Raw genomic sequence first — 18,015 nt, 5'->3', positions numbered from 1 at the left:
CTTTGGTCTCTGGGCACAAAGTCGAAAAGAAGAGGTGCATTCTCCCTTTTCTGGAAGGAATACAGCATGGCTTGCATGGCTTTGGCACACAGAAGTTTCCAGAAAGCTTTCCACATTTAGCGTAATGAAAATTTAGCATCACAAAGGCTGGATCCTGCATAAAAATCTAATGGATTTGCTATTGGGGACTCCCAGGTAAAAATGGAGGGATTTTGAGGGAATCTGGGGATTTTCAGATTGTGGCTTGGGGAACAAAGTCAGAGGAAATATGGGTTGTTACTATAAATGTTCCTAATTCTATCCTGTAAGTGGGTGTTATATGGTGAAATATGGGCAACATATTCTGGTTAGGTTAATTTAAAATACTGTATTTTGAGTCCAGTTTAATGAGGTACAAGAAAGAAAAAAAATGATGATAAAATCAACTACCAATCAACATGTCTTTATAAAAAAGTTCTCTTATTTGACAGTAATTATTTTCTTGTTATTCTTGACTATTTTTAGATGATGAAAAATTTACTGTGATTTCTAAGTGCTAATTAATTCTAAAGCTCGCAGATCTGTAAATGGTAAAAAGAGCAAAGAGTGTGATTTAGAAAAATAATGTCTACTTTAAGTTTATGTTGGTGCATAACGTATTATTTTTCTATTATGATGACTTTGTCATTTGTTTCTGAGAAATAAGACATAGTCACTCACTCAAAAATGGTAAACTAAAGAGATTTTACAGTAGAATATACTAGTAAGGGTGGTAGCCTGTTAATTCTATTGTCCATTTCTTTGTGAACAGGTACAATGTGTCATAAACAGTGCTGGCAATGCTGTAAGCATGTGCCACCTGGATCAGGCATTGCTTTGGTGATACAGAACTTGACTTTCACAAATCTTCATTCCGCTTACTCTTACTGTGGCTTCTAGTGCCCAGAGCCTGTCCAAGTAACTAAAAAGGGAGATGACTTCATAGATCTTCAGGTTGGCTAAGAGGGCACTCCTTCCAAATTATCATGATCCTCTACAAAATAAGATTTTGTGTTGTTTAAAAACTATCCCTAAAATGGGGATAGTATTATATCATCATCATCATAATAGTATTAAGTGTATTATAGTCATACTTAGAACAATCAGACACTCTTTTTCCCTAGGTAACTCTTTTTATTATTCTATCAGCTGCCATTTCTGTAAAACAAGTTAAAGTTTTTTCCTTATTCTTCTAGCAGCCTTTGGAATTTAACCTTTTCACTGGCATCTTAAACTTAATTTTCACTGTTGAAAAAGAAAGATATTGCTCTTTCCTTCTAAGCTATTATTTTTTCTATGTCTTAATATATTTCTCTGTCATTCTTTTTTTCTTTTTTTTTTTTTTTAATTTTTTAACATTTATTTATTTTTGAGAGACAGACCATGAGCAGGGAAGGGGCAGAGAGAGAACGAGACACAGGATCTGAAGAAGGTTCCAGGCTCTGAGCTGTCAGCACAGAACTGGATGTGGGGCTCGAACCCACCAACCGTGAGATCACACTGAGCTGAAGTTGATGCTTAACTGACTGAGCCACCCAGGCACACCTCATTCTCCTTTTCAAGAGACTTTTTTTAATGTTTATTTATTTTTGAGAGAGAGAGAGAAAGAGAGAGAGAGCAGGGGAGGGGCAGAGAGAGAGGGAGACACAGGATCCGAAGCAGGCTCCAGGCTCTGAGCTGTCAGCACAGAGCCCGATGCAGGGCTCGAACCCACGAACCATGAACCATGAACTGAGATCATGACCTGAGCCAAAGTCAGACACCCATCCGACTTAGCCACCCAGGCGCCCCTCAAGAGACTTTTTCATAGACTTTTTGGCTTGTGCCATGGAAGAGAAACAGAAGGGACCTAATCTGTAGTTGAGAGACTATGAAGCTTCTGACAAGTAGAAGAGGAGCTAGGGAAGTATATAACACCAAAATCTTTGAAGCTGCATTTACGAAAAACAACACATTGACGTGTAAAGAAAAAAAAGTCTTTAGTTTTGTGGTCCTTTTTACCTTTTTTGTAAGTTATCCTAAACTATTAGGTTACTCTTTCAGGTAAATTTTAGCAAGAGCTCTTAAGGACCCAAGATATTACCTTTTTGTGAGCCAACAAGTGAGCCTGCAACAGTTTGATGGAGGCTGGCGGTTGACACAAGACCTGTGAGAGGGAGAGTAACATGAATATAGCACAGCAAGAAGTCTGAGCATCAGCATGTTTGTGTCTGTTCCCTTTGCTTCCAAGTGCCACTGAGGCTGTACAGATAGGCACATAGATGTCTTCACAGCAGAAGAGTAATCCTGAGCTTAGGGAATCTCAATTATTTTATAATGTACAACAAACATATCTATAACTTTTAAGGCTGTTTGTTGTACAAATATCCTTAAAAATCCTTGAAAAGATGATTCAGAATGAACGATGGCCAGTGCCTAGTTTCACAAGAGGTATAGAATCATGAGAAATTCATGGAGAATTGCCTTCCAACAAAGGTATAAAGACCTATGTCTTTCCCAAAGCCAGGGGTTGGTCAGGATTTATGTCTTTCTGAAAGCAAAACTGAGACCAGTGCTCATGGTGTGCTGACAAATGTTTAATAACTGGTTCTTTGAAGGAAAAATAAAAAAAGAAAAGGAAAAGAAGAACAAGCCCTCATTTGTGACACTTGCTTATTTCTATGGTGGAAATATTCCCATCATGGCTTATTTTAAGCTATCAAGAGGCCACCAATGAATGTGGAGTTAGGAAGAGATGCACAAATAATATGCAATTGTATAGTATTTCTAGCACATAGGTATAATAGAATGATCCCAAGAGAATAGATAATAGTAAAATTTAATAAAATAATTAGGAAGTATGTATTTATTACCTTTCAATTTACTATAACTTATTTAATTATAAGTTTATGTAATTTAATTTTTAATACTGGCCACCTTTAACAATTAGCTTGCAAAATTCCTGAAAATTTAACAATTGGCTCTTGCAAGCAAGTGTGGGCCAGCTTCAACACCCAGCTGCCAATACTCCTCTCTGTCTGGTTAATAGAATTCATTAATCTCATTCTTCAAAATCAAGTCTCTTTTGTGTTTGTTCTACTAGCTCATTTAAAAATACTTTTTCCTCTTTTATTTAAAACTAAGATGATATTCACCTCACTTTTTTATTTCTCAACACCATCTGGTTAACCTAAATATATCTGATCTATTATATCCAAACTTAGATTATGTTAGGAATAACACAGAATTGATCATTTTGGGGGTTCTCTTTATGCCAGTTGTCTGCAATACAATGGGTAGGTGTGAGTAAAAAACTCCTTTCTACTCTTTGGGAGGAATTGATATTTTTTTCCCATTTTTTTTTCTGAGGAATTTATAAATAGAACTTAGCTCTGTAAAGTCTGTCACAAATTTTTGGGAGTTTACATAGGCTTTAAGCTGGACCAAAGCAATGCTCAGTTGCCTTAAGGTGACTAATTCAAATTCAGATACAAAAACACTAAACACTTATGTGCCAAATATTGGGCTGATTTATGTATATGTTTCATTTAATAATTAAATCTGTGAAGTAGGTATATAATTTTCTGGTTGGGGAGCTGAGATGAGTTTTGAGTTCTTCACTTATGTTTTGAGAAGGAAATGTGATTATGTGCCTCTCCCCTTCGTGATCAGGGTATAGTCATTAACGAAACATTTCCATAGCATTTCTTAGTAGGGAACCTTGACAAGGTAAATAAAGCTGCCCCAAGAGCTCCAAGAAGGGATTTCATTTTCTTTATGAATTGGTTGTACATTTTTGGTTGTAACAATAATCCAGAATGAAATTGTGGGCCACACATTGCTAAAATATGTAAGAACATTTCAAAAGTAAGTAATCAACTAGTATGTTCATCAAACAGAAACTATAACTCAGTTTCAGGAAAAGTTGTGATCAATATTATCATCAAAAATGACATGTGAAGCTAGATACGTATACTGATGGATTTTTTTCAAGTGATTTAAATTCACCCTATATGTTAAAAAATCAAAATTTTTGTAGTTGGTTATTTTATCTTGGTGGCATATCTTCTCTCTTGAGAGAAAAGATGATAAGCAAACCAACAAAGACTTTAGGTTAAGTATAGCTACAGTGAGTTATTCTAAAGAAAATAATACACTGACAACTTTATTTGATAAACTTCAAATAAGTGAGAAAATCAACATTATTTACATCACTTGGTTTGTTGTCCTATTAGTTACCTTATCAAGTAGAAGATAAACTGCTCTCTTTTCACAAGTAATAAGAATGCAAAATATGAGTCTAGGCATAGATCAGCAAGTTTTGTTTAATTTGTGGCTGTATAAAAATCACCATTTTGGGTGCCTAGGTGCTCAGTTGGTTAAGTGTCTGACTCTTGATTTCGGCTCAGAGCATGACCTCACGGTTCGCGAGTTCGAGCCCTGCATCCAGCTCTGCATTGACCGTGCTGAGCCTATTTGGGATTCTCTGACTCCCTCTCTTCTCTGCCCTTCCTCCACACGCTCTCTATCTCTCTTCTCAAAATAAATAGAAAAACATTAAAAAATTACCATTTCAGTGGATTTGTTTCATGTCCATTTCATATCCACCATTTTAGTGGATATATTTTTAATGATTAAGTGTCATCTGGGGATAGCAATTAAAAAACTATAGAAGGCAATAGAATATCTGGTTTGCATAATTATTATTACTTATATTAACTACTACTAATTTTAAGTTTAATATATGTCAGGTATAATGCTGAGTATATTAGATGCATTATGTTAATTTAATTTGGATTTATATAATCATTGTTTACTATATGCATATATCGATAATTTGTTAAAGCCATGGAGTTGCTTAAGGAAAGATGCAAATATATATATATATATATATATATATATATATATATATATACACATGAACACAAGTGTTTGTATATAATTTTGGGGATCATAGATCCCTATTCCTGAATTCTCACCTTAAGGATCCCTTAGAATAGTGCTTATAGAATTCAGTTTCAATAACATTGTTTCCAAACTGTAACCTGCTTATTTTTATCAGTATTTGACAGCATAGAACTTCAAGAATACAATTCCAATGACCCTATTAGTAAGTTATATTGTATGAGCAGGAAATTCCTATAACTGGCAAACACAATATTTGCCAAGAATACCAACTGAGGAATAATTTATATCAGGGCAAAATTGGAAACAATATCCAATATCCAGTAATAGAGTATAGGTTAAACAGATTATGACACAACAAAATGTCATGAAACCATTTGTAAGTAATATGCACATCAATATTTAATGCCTATAGCATATAACTGGGTCAAAAGCAGACTTTAAATAGCATATATATTATGTTTTGAAAAACATATATATACTTCTGAAAAAATCTAGGAAAACTCTTCATTTGTTCTTAAAATATTCAAGTTAGCCTAAGAAAAGAGATCTCATTGATGGGCTGCACAAGAAATTTTAAAGGAAATCTCCTGGGAACCCAGAAGTCCAAGCCATTCATTATATAGCTGATGTCATAAAGTCTGGAGCTAGAGGCAGTTCTGGGTTTAAGAAGACTGGGTGATCAGAGCTCAGAACCTTCCCTCCACTATTCCCCTTGAACTTGACTCAGCCACACTGTGCCTCCCAGCTTCTTTCTGTTCCACTTTCAACTGGCATAGTCATTATATTTGTTCTTTGTAAATTTAATTTGCTCATAGCACAGTATGGTTTGATTTCAGATCCTATTGCTAACTGTTTTTAGTTTAGATTCTCAAGATAGAGCCTATTGCTTGGCTTATTTTATTAGACTACATTTGTTTCTGGACAACCTGTTGATTATCTCCTTTAGGGAGACATCTACCTGCAGCTAGGGTGATGGACTGGGGTGGTAAGTTTCATTTGGTAGAAGGGTGTGGATAGGGTAATTGTATTTAGAATGACCTAGGGATATAGGATATAGGCAGCATAAAGTAATTCTCTTAAGGAAAGATTAGGCACCAGAAAATTAATAGTGGCTATTTCTGGGTAGTAGGATTACAAGGAAAAAAATACATATATATATAATTTTTGTGTTTCTCTAATTTCTAATTTTAAATAATGATTACATGTGATTTGGAAAATAAGGAAATAATATCCCTAGAATGTGATTTGTACTTTTTCCTCTGTAGTTTTGTAGGTTTGGTTTAATTCCATTTGTTAGGGAATTTCCAAATTCTATGATAACATGTTGCTTTAGAAAAGATGAAATGTACTGGTGAAAAAAAAAAAAAGAAAAAGAAAAGAAAAAAAAGAAAAAGAAAAAAGAAAGAAAATTAAACATGTGTTTGGTATTTTAACCAATCAGAGCCACTACTGGGTACCATTTTGAGTTGTTTGGCTTTATGCTGGGGCTGGAGAGATACAGAGATATGTATTCTAAGACAAGGCCTCTGGCTTCAAGTGCCATTCAGTAAATATTAATTGAGTACTATAATGTACAATAGGGATTCAGAGGTGACAAGATACAGTCACTGCCTCCTCAAACAGCTAGCAATCCAGTTAATTATAGGAACAGGAAAAAAATCAATATTGCAAGACAATGTATGTGAAGAGTCCAATGACTGATGTGAGAGTTCAGAGGATTGAGAAATCATTTCAAGTTAGGATGAATAAAAGAGACCTCAATAGAGATGTGAGACCTCATGAAAGGGAGATTCGGTCTTATTGGATGGGGAATGCTTGGGTAAATGAGGGTATGTTAGAGGGCATTATTGGGTTGCCAGAAGAGCTAGCCAAACATGTACAGGTAGGAGGACACAAGGCTTGTTTGGGAGATGTGAGTGTAGTGGACTTGTGTTGTAGACTGGTGACAGATAAGATTGAGTTAGGCAGAAACAATATTTTACTAAATGCTTTTTATTTTTATTACTATTTTTTTTAATGTTTGTTTATTTTTGAGAGAGAGAGACAGAATGTGAGCAGGGGAGGGCAGAGAGAGGTGGAGACACAGAATTCGAAGTAGGCTCCAGGCTGAGCTATCATTATGGAGCCTGATGTGGGACTTGAACTCATGAACCATGAGATCATGACCTGAGCCAAAGTCGGATTCTTAACCGACTGAGCCACCCAGGCACCCCTACTAAATGTTTTTTAAATGTGCTTTCATAAAATGCTTTGGAGCTAGTTTGTTGTTTTGTTTTGAACTTTCAAGTGCATTAACTATGTAGACTATTTCAGAGCTTACTAGCTAGCCTATGTTTGATAAGGGGATAGTATATCTGTTGTCCTGCACCTGCCTCTCAGCCATCTCTCACCTGGAATCCTTAGTCTTAGAATCCATTGTAATTAATGAGAGTCCAAAGGCCTTCTTAATAGAACACTGGCATTAGTATGTTGTCCTGATATTCTGATCTAGAAATCATGTTGTTATAAATGCTTGCTTGGCCTTTCACTCCATTTTAGGCTCTGAATCTTCTTTTGCCTTTCCTAGCTATTTCCCTAACTGTTAACACTCTTTTCATCCTGCCGGATATCCTGATTCAGGTTGCAGGCCTTGACGTTGGGTGTTTTACCATGATATTGATTTTTTTATTCCTAATTCCAAAATCTTTGTTCCAAATCCTAGTTTATCGTACTCAGTTATGAGAGCACAAGCAGGGGAGAGGAGCAGAGGGAGAGAGAGAATCTTAAGCAGACTCTATGCTCAGTCCAGAGCTCAGTGTGAAGCTCAATTCCATGACCCTGGGATCACGATCTGAGCTAAAATCAAGAGTTGGACGCTCAACCGACTAAGCCACCCAGGCACCCCTCAAAATAAATATTTTTAAAACAGCATATTAGGATTGTGTTTACACAACACTAAGTTATTCTGAGAAGATGGTCACTGGGTATGAGTGTGATAGTCCAGAGAGAACACTGGTCCATTAATAAATTGAATGTCTTGGTCCATTTCCACCTATTCCAGCTGTAGGTACAGAGGATCTTTTTTGTAGCAGGCTCCTCTCCTGACCAGTCTCTGAATGCATCCTGTCCAAGGCCCCGGTATATCACTGGGCTCAAACATAGCTGATAGTAGGGCCTGGTATGAGTCTAAATCGAGTAGCAAGCCCCTATGAAGCACCCCTTCAACCATCATCCTGACTCCCAAACCCCTTATTGTGTTTGCCCATGGCTTATGACAAAGTCTGTGCCAGGATTTCCTTTTCTGTATTGTAATTTCACCCACAGGACGGATGTTATGCTTCTAACTCAGCCCTTTTGTCTAGGACCCCATATTCTTTTTAAACCTTGTCAACCCCATTCCTGGGTATTCTCTCTAGAACCCTGTTAACAGTAAAGGGATGACTTGGAACCACAAAACTTGTCCCAAGGTGGGCCACCTGAATATCTATATCAGATTGATTGACCTGATTAATTTTTTCAATTGTCTTTGAACTGTTTGAGGTGTTGCTGCCTGCTCAATTCTGAGGAGCATTTAATGAAATATGCATAAGAACACATCTAATAAATATAGTAGCCATTTATTAAATCCTTAATATGTGGCAGAACTAGTAAGGTAAGTGTTTAAGGAGTTAGATATGCATTTCCTTCTTTTGGCATGTAATGCAGGAGTTGTTCTCAATCCAAAAGAATATGAGACTTAACTGACTCACAATGTATGTCTACAAACTCTGTTTTTCTGAAAAGTGGTTTTTAAATATCTGATGGCTGTATCTTTAAACCTTACAGTGAATATTACATTTTCAAAGGAGTACTGACTTTTTCTATGAATCGTATTGGACCATGGGACCACCTAGATCATACTATTCTAGAAAATATTTGATGCTTCATATAATTCACACTTTATGTTTACTGAACACCTGCTATTTACAAGGCTGTGCATTATAAAGGATATCAAAAGGAGTATTGAACATGTGAGGGATATAAAAATGAGTAAAGCATAGTCCTGGCCTTTGCGTGGAGGGATTATGACAATTACATGTAGACATGAGCACAAAGCAGGATAGCCAACACAGTCCTAAAAGGACCAGAAAAACAATTTTAATAATAATGGCATGATTTTAGTCCTTGGCTAAGATAAAGAATAATTATATACTCAAGATGCAAATTATGCCTGGCTTAATTATCTCTATCAATTTGAAGAAGCAGATGCTCAGATGTGCAGACAGATACTAATAACTCACTTGGGAGTACTTAATCTGTATCTTTTTATGGGTGTGGAAGAGATGTTCACTGATTTTGACTGATGTTACGTTCTTTAAGAACGGTATGGCAGACATTTCCTCAAACTGTATTCTACTATGTATGACCTTTGCCTGTACATTCTTCAGTAGCTAAAATGGCAGCCTAGTCCAGTGACAAAATCTACATCTTCATGTCAAGCTAATTTAAGGAACGTTTTATCACTTAACTTCACAGTGTGAAGGACATTAATAATTCAGTGGTTTGTATACATTTCCATTCATTCTCCTTGTGAAGATGTTTGTGCTGCATAACAACGGTGCAGGGATGGAGGAGTTGGAAAACCTCTTTGCCACCCTATCCCCATGCCTCCACTCCTCCTAGAATATCTGGCTTCAGCAACAGTGGAATGAATGGTCAGTGGAGCTGAAGAAGTGGTAGTGTTTGTTAGTACTTTGTGCCTTCTGTAGCTCCTCATTGATGATATCCTTCATGCTAGCCCTGTCTGGGTTATTAAGTATTATGTTTTTTACAAGTCTCTTTTCTATAATTTGGTGCTAATAAGAATAGACTTAGTATAAAAACATTTTCTTCTGTATTGAAACAAAGATTTTTAAAAATGCAGACTCTGAGGGAAGATTCCAGAGACTTGGTCTCTTGAGAACTACCCATCTGTGAAAAAATTCTATTTCTGTTGAACTAGAGACCTGGCAATGGCAAAATGGACTGCCACTGTGAGCCATTTATTCTGTTTCACTGGACAGAATAAATTGTTTCCTAATTGAAGCTATGTCATGACATGAACTGTAAAATGTAGTAGCAATAATTTACTCTCAGCTTAAAGAAATGTCAGAAAATTGTCTGCTCTTTAAAAAAGCATTTTTTGGACCAGATTCTGAGATAAAACTGAAAAAAAGGAATACTTTCTGCAATACTATTTTACACTTACACTTTAACTTAAACTGCATATTTTGCAATATTTTGAGAGAACTAATTAAAAAGCATTTTGTATATGTGTAATTTTGAATAGTGTCATTTTTTATAAGTAACTCAGAATTTTTTTTAATGTTTATTTATTTTTGAGAGAGAGAGAGAGAGAGAGAGAGAGAGAGAGAGAGAGAGAGAAGGAGAGGCAGATAGAGGGGGACAGAAAATCTGAAGTGGGTTCCGTGCTGACAGCAGCAAGTGAGCTTGTTGTGGGGCTTGAGCTCACGAACTGCAAGATCATGACCTGAGCTGAAGTTGGCCACTCAACTGATTGAGCCACCCTGGTGCCCCATAATTCAGAGTTTCTTGAGCATAATTATGCTTACCGTTTCATGCCCTATGGACATAGACATTTGCTACCTTTGGATGAGGTCTGTAAGGCAGGAAACTTGCCTACAGACATTAAATATACATATATATGTGTATATGTGTATATATATATATATATGTATACATGTGTGTGTATATATATGTGTATATATGTGTATATGTGTATATATATTTATACGTGTGTGTTTGTATATATATATATATATATATATATATATATATATATATACATATAATTGGCAGCATATATACACACACTCACTATTTCTATATTAAAAGCATCCACTAACACACCTGGGAATTTACTATAATAACAATTGTGAAATTTCAGAAATATTAGGTAAAAGGATTATTTCAAATGATGTTAAAGTACTTGGCAATCTAGTGAGGTATCTATACCATACCTTGCACAAAAGTAAATTCCAAGTAGATTAAAGATCTAGACATTAAAAAAAGAAACCCACAACTAAATGCTGGAATAAAAGGAATGAAACAGGCTTATAATTGTAGGATGAGGAAGGACTTTCTCAGCCTGATATTAAGCCTACAAATTGCAGAAAAAAGGCAATATATTAAAGGTAAAAAAAATACCCTTTTATTTGAAAGGATAAAGTTAAAAGACAAATGAGAGACTAGGAGAAAAATATATGCAACATATGTAAAGACAAAAGATTAATGTCCAGAATATTTTACTAATATTCTACTAATAAATAGAAAAAGAAAAAGACAACTAGCCAAATAGAAAATTGACAAAGATTACAAACAGGAAATTAATGAAAGAGGGAATATAAATGTCCAATAAACTCATGGAAAAATGATCCATTTCAGTAATTATTAAACAAATAAAAATTAAACAATAACTAGCTATATTATTAGCCCAATTGATGGGCAACATCTCAAAAGATTCATAACATCCACCCTTGGTAAGAAAAAATTGCCACTCTTGTACCAAGAGTGGTGAATGTGGGTATAGCTTTTTGTAAGGCAAACTGATACTATTTTTCAAAATAAAAATGTGTGACCTTTGACCCATCAATTTCATGAGGAATTCCACTGGTAGGGGGTCTAGTCCAGAGAAATACTTAATTATATATATAAATATGTATGTCCAAGTATGCTCATTGCAGTATTGTTTACTAACCAAAAACTGGGGGAGGACTGTCAATCAATAGGAAAATGGGTGAACCAACTGCAGAATATTCATGAAAGGAAATTTATATAGCAGCTAAAAAGAGAGTAGTAGATTCATATGTACTGACTTGGAAAAGTACTTATTACAAGTAAAATAAAAAGCACATTGCAAAACCATATTCATAGCCTGGCTCTATATTCATTTGGGGAGAAAAACCAATAATAATATATGTCCCTACAGTCATAAGATGAAGCCTGGAAGAATATAAAATGATCTCTTGATGGTGGCTATGGAGTTGGGAGCTGAAGAGACAGGAGAGAAGGAAAGGAGTGGTCTCACTTGTTATTTCATATCCATTAAAAAATAAGTGAGATTATGAGTGATTTTGGCTTTTTGGCTTTTTTATATTTAACATCTTTTCTATTATAGATATGTATTGCTTTTGTATTAAAAGAATAAATGTAACCTTGAAAAACTAATTCCTGAAGGATGAGTTGAAAAGATGAGAGACTGGAGACAGGAAGATCACTTAGGAGGCTTGAAATGACCGTGGGAAGGATGGTGCATACATGGCCTAGGCAGGAACAAAGAGATTGAGGAGTGGCTGACAGGGACCCTGACAAGTGGAGACAACTAATGTGAGGCTGTGCTCCCAAATCCCAGTACACAGCTCTTTCCCAGAGTCTTCCCAAAGGCCCCGTGAAAAGTACCATTATCCCATCACACAAGCCCTAGCAGATAACAAAACTCAGGTTGTCTGGTTCCTATGCAGGCAACCGTTTCAGTTCTGATTCCACAGTTAATGTGTTTCCACATGAGACCAGATGAAAGCAACATCATCTTTGCCAAGGGCCCCTTGGGCTGTTCTCTGCAGTTCAGCAACCTGAAGGTTATAGCACCATTACATCAGCCTCCTCCTTGGGGACTGGCAAGCAGCTCTCAGGCTGTCTCCACGGAAGCCAGCTTTCCTTCCTCTACTGTGCTTGATCCTGATCATTGCACGTAGTCTGCTTAGCCTGTACTAAAATCTTTTGCTTCCTGTTTACCAAGTCATGCTCATACCTGCAGTCTGCTCTGAATACAGCATTGTCATTGCCCTAAACAGTCATTGTGATCATTGCACATCTCACCTTTGAGCTCCTTCAGGCCTATGAGCTTACCCTTCAACATGCGTAACGCAGTGCTCAACACAGAATAAGCAATGTCACATGATGGAAACTGATTTCACACGGGGCACCTCTCTGAAGGGCCTGCTCACTTTTTGCTTGTTTACTAAGAAACAGATGTTGAAACATCTGCTTAAATATTGTGAAATCTTTTCACAGATTGGACATTTAGTTCCTGCAGCATAACTGGGAAAGATCATGTTTACCAAACTGGAGGTGAATTGTATATTGAAAGGGGAATTTGGTAGAATAGCTTGTGTAACATTTCAATGAGAGCAAGTGTAATATTAACATAAGCTTTCATGTGTTTAATAGGAAATAGCTTTGGTTGTTTCTAGCTTTAAATCTCATTAGTACATTATTACCTTGAATCTTTATTCATTTTATGGATATATTATATAGAATTGCTACACATAGAAATTTTATGGAAAACAATTTTGAACAAAGTTTAAAAGGTACCTGAGAGCTGAATTGGTACGTTAGAGAAGATACATAGAAAACTTTGTCCCTTTTTTCTTCTCCAGCAAAGCATTGTAAACCTTTCTAATTTTAAAATTATTGCGTGTTCACATAATATCTCCAAGGAGCTGCATATTAGCCTATGAACATGCAGCTGCAACAATCCTATTTTGCTTCTGTACTGCAAGAGAAGAACATTTGTTTTAAACAATTAAGATAATCCAGTTACCTCACAGACCCAGTGCCTTATTTTGAGTTTGAGTGATTTCTGTCTGATGTCACATAGAGGAAAATATAATTTTGCTTGTCTTTTAGCAGCAGATAATTTGTAGATTTTGCAGCTTAGTGGCTTGTCTTTAGAGGGAATTTTGAAATTGCACCTTGTGACTTGTACCATTTTGCATAATGAGATGATTGATACGATGTACTGGTAGCTTTTTCAAGCAAAAGCATGTGACTGGTTGAAAGTGGAAAATTCAGTTTGTCGTTTACCCTCCCTGATCTCAATCACTGGTGTCAACAGAAGTGTCGAGTTGCTTAGACATCATGTAGAATAGTTCAAGAATGAAGAAATTACTTCTAATTAAATCTCTCTGTTACCTTGCTGGGCTCAATTTTCTCCAGTTACCACACACACACACACACACACACACACACACCACTGAAATAATAAAATAGAAGCATTTCCATCCGTTTTAGAGAAAAATAAAAAGTAATCAGAGTATTATTAGAACTTTCTCTTTTTTAAGTATTGTGCTGTGTTGAGAGTGATGCTTAACTGGTAGCTTTGGGGTGACCTCCGCAATGACAATGCTTTATCGCTCCTCTATACAGATGTCTAGTGACTTTGAGTCCTAGTCCAGCTCTTTAGCACTCATAGAAGAAATTCACTATTTTTATTTAATTTAGAAGCCTATTGATCTGCCCTTAGTTGGAAGCATAGACTAGCCATATTCAAGTTGCCTACCAAAGTTTTAACCTTGAACACCCTGCTACTCAATCATTTTCAAAACCTTCATTTAGAGGAACAAAATTAATAAATGTGAATATGTAATATTTAAAACCAAACCTAAAGGAATAATATTCCCGTATATATGAGTATCTAATATTCATAGGTATGTGATCGCTTGAAGGAGATGCCATTTATCTCTCAGATATTATAAGCCTAACCACTGGGGCAAGCCAGGCCATGAGAGAGCTATATTGCATAGTTTTGACTACTCCACACTTGGGTATTAGGACATCAGCCTACCCTTTGAGACCTAATACATCTTAGTGTTTGGGCAGCTTAGACTTTATAAGTCTTGCATCCAGTAGCTTCCCTGAAGCAGATTCTAAGGAACTATGTTCAGGACTGATTGCCTATGTTCTTTTGCTGGATGTTCTCTAGCTTCTCTTGTAACTAGCATGCCAGGTCTAATGGACACCTGACCATTACTAACTATGCCAGACTTGTCCTTCAGGTCAGTGATGAGATGAAGCGTAACAAGTCAGAAAAATAAATAAATAAAGGAACCAGGAAGGAGTTTTCTGATTTTGAGCTTAGTAGAGAATGTGGTTTTTCCTGAAAAACTGCAAGCCTTGTAATATACCTTAAGGGAAATTACCCAGTATCTGATTTGGAGACGGAGAAAAAAGTAAATGTTGATGGTCTATTGTGTTTTTGATAAAAATAATCTGCTAATTGCTTAAACTTTGCTTTTGTTTTGTTTTATCTCTAAAACTATTATCTTCATAGGTGAAATTCTGTTTAGTGGTCAGGGGACTTTTTGTTTTTGAAAGCCTTTTGGTACCATCCATGACCAAGTTGGTTTTATTTTAGACTTTTTTTTTTTTTTTAGTGAAACTAAAATAACTTTCCCTCTCCCTAATCCCCAGTAACTCAGTTCATTAACTATTAAATCTAATGAAAGTCATTCACAGTTGGTAGCAGAAAACTGTAGATGTTCTACTCATTTACTGGCTTTTTATAATCAAAGAGACTGAAGCATGTTGTTTCCAGTTGTGTATGCAAAAGGTAAATGGTGATGTTTTTGCTTTGTTTGAACAGAGTGGTTCCTTCAGTTCCTTTTCTAAACCTTTCTGTGAGAACAAGTTAGTTCTTCTGGGAATAAAGAATTGCCTGCAGCCATATGCACTCATCTGTTCTCTACAAATGTGTTTGGTCTTTTTCACACCCAACTTGTGGGTGCTAGGGGTACCCAGTGCGAGTGGACAGGTCAGGCAGGCCTCAGGTAAGAAAGAATTTATAATTAAATGTGTAATTATAATAAAGCTATTACAAAAAGTGTGTTTTTTTTACAAAACATCTTTCTCTGTCCTTGCTAATGGAACACAGTCTTCTGCTGGCTCTGTACTCTGAATTGCTCCTTTATAAGTGTTTTTTCTTGGTCTTTGTCACACATTGTCAAAATAGCTTGTTTGTGTGCTGTTTGCATCATAGCTGTAAGATCACATTCCTATGTAGTTCTTGAATTCTTTTGTCAAGAATGTCAACTAACAAGCATTCCTCCATTTTTGCTTTCTTATCTCTCTTATATTTCAACAACTCCTACTAGGAAAATACACCTGAATTCACAGAGCCCCTATTATACAGGCAGCGTCCTGGGTTTGTTGGGTTGGGATCGAAGGGAAATGCTCTTTTCTTTTTAATTTAATTTAAATTTCATTTTTCTTGTCCTTCAATATATATCTCTTGTGGCCATTTCATCTCTAGGTTTTATGGGACCAATATGTGAATGCTAATATTGAATTCTTTTCTAGTATTTTATTTTGACTAAAAATTGTAAAGCTCGTATGCAATTCACCATAATGGAGTTTTACCACGTGGTTAACGTAGCAGGTTTAGACAGAAGGCTTAAGCAATGGAAACCTGAGTAGGGTAAACAGGCCCACAGTGACCAGTGGGCTGAATGCAAACAGGCTCTTTAGGCAACCCACCTCAAAACATCCATAAGCTCTAGCTGACCAATGGGCTACTTATAACTGGTCGCAGTTACCAAAAAAGGAAAATTCCATATGTTCTCATGCATCGTCACTTCCCCCCTTAACTATGTGTGATTTGCCTATTGTTACACAGGTGGTATTGAATTAAAATTGGGAAAAGTACTCCTATTTGCTACTCTATCCAATCATATAGAATATTGAATTTGTCTATTTACTCCTATAATGATAGTGACTGTTTAAAAAATGTCTGCTGGCATTTGATGTAAATGTTATATTTTGAGGGTTTCAAAATTATGCAGATGCCTTTGTAAGTTGTTAATATTTTTAAGGCATGACAAAAATGCATGTGTGTCTATGTGTATGTATGAAACATGGCATAATTAAAAATTTTTTTTTATATTTAGTTTTGAGAGAGAGAGAGAGAGCATGAACAGGGGAGGGGCAGAGAGAGACGGAGACAGAGGATCCAAAGTAGGCTCTATCAAAGAGCCCAATGCGGGGCTCAAACCCACAAACTGCAAAATCAAGACCTGAGCTGAAGTTGGTGGCTTAACCGACTGAGCCACCCAGCGGCCCCAGCATAATTTTAATAGGTTTAACATTTCCGGAATCATAAATATATAAGATCAGCTACTAGAAGCTACTAATGTATATACTTAAATAACTATTGCCAAGGTCACACACTGTATTAGTTTGCTGGGGCTGTCATAACAAGACTAGGGAGCTTAAACAACACAAATTTATTTTTCTAATAATTCTGAAGGCTTCAAGTCTGATCAAGTTATCGACAGAGTAAGTTTCTTCTCTGGACTATTGTCTTGACTTGCAGATGGCCACTATCTCCCTGGGTCTTCACATGGCCCTTCCTCTGTGCATGTCTATGACCTAATCTCCTCCTCTTCTTTTTTAGTTTTTAATTTTTAAAAAATTCTAGTATAGAATTAATGAACAGTGTTATATTAGTTTCAGGTATACAATATAGTGATCCAACAATTCTGTACATACTCAGTGCTCATCATAATAAGTGTACTCTTAATTCCCATCACCTATTTTACCCATTGCCCCATCCACCTCCCCTCTGGGAATCATCAGTTTGTTCTCTGTAATTAAGAGTATTTGTTTGTTTGTTTATGTCCTTTTTCTTTGTTCATTTGTTTTGTTTGTTAAATTCCACATATGAATGAAATCATATGGTATTTATTTTTCTCTGACTGACTTATTTTGTTTAGCGTTATATCCTCTAGATCCATCCATATTGTTGCAAATGGCAAGATTTCATTCTTTTTTATGGGCGAGTAATATTCCATTCATATATACATATCTTATATCTTCTTCATCCATTTTTTTATCAATGGATGCTTGGATTGCTTCCATATCTTGGCTATTATAAATAATGCTGCAATAAGCATAGGCGTGCATATATCCTTTCAAATTAGTGTTTTTGTATTTTTTGAGTAAACAGCCAGTGAAGGAATTACTAGATCATATGGTAATTCTATTTTTCATTTTTTGAGGAACCTCCCTACTGTTTTTCACAGTGGCCGAACCAGTTTGCATTCCTATGAACAGTGCACAAAGGTTCCTTTGCCCACACTTGTTGTTTCCTGTATTTTCTATTTTAGCCATTCTGACAGGTATGAAGTGATATCCCATTGTGGTTTTGATTTGCATTTTCCTGATGATTAATGATGCTGAACATCTTTGCTGTGTCTCTGGCTATCTGGATGTCTTCTGCCCATTTTTAACTGGATTATTTGGTATTTTTGATATTGAGTTGTATCAGTTCTTCATATTCTCTGCATACTAACTCTTTATCAGATATGTCATTTGCAA

At 36.0% G+C, this 18,015-nt stretch overlaps 1 protein-coding gene across 5 annotated transcripts in view; it reads left to right on the top strand.

Annotated features, from left to right (window-relative positions):
• SCEL (sciellin) overlaps positions 1-18,015 on the top strand; it is a 319,097-nt gene that overhangs the window by 93,366 nt on the left and 207,716 nt on the right. The window contains exon 1 of one of the 5 annotated variants that reach the window (XM_058682392.1): positions 15,134-15,253. The exons of 2 other annotated variants lie outside the window; for them this stretch is intronic. The gene's annotated coding sequence lies outside the window, so the exon portion shown is untranslated. Of the gene's footprint in view, positions 1-15,133; positions 15,254-15,356; positions 15,471-18,015 lie in introns of those variants that run through there. 2 more of the 5 variants (XM_058682422.1, XM_058682403.1) reach the window with 2 other exon arrangements.

This window comes from Neofelis nebulosa, chromosome 1 (genome assembly GCF_028018385.1).
Source record: "Neofelis nebulosa isolate mNeoNeb1 chromosome 1, mNeoNeb1.pri, whole genome shotgun sequence".
NCBI classification, from domain to species: Eukaryota; Metazoa; Chordata; class Mammalia; order Carnivora; family Felidae; genus Neofelis; species Neofelis nebulosa.
The sequence above is the reverse complement of the archived record's forward strand: the minus strand, read 5'-3'. Positions and strand labels throughout refer to the sequence as shown.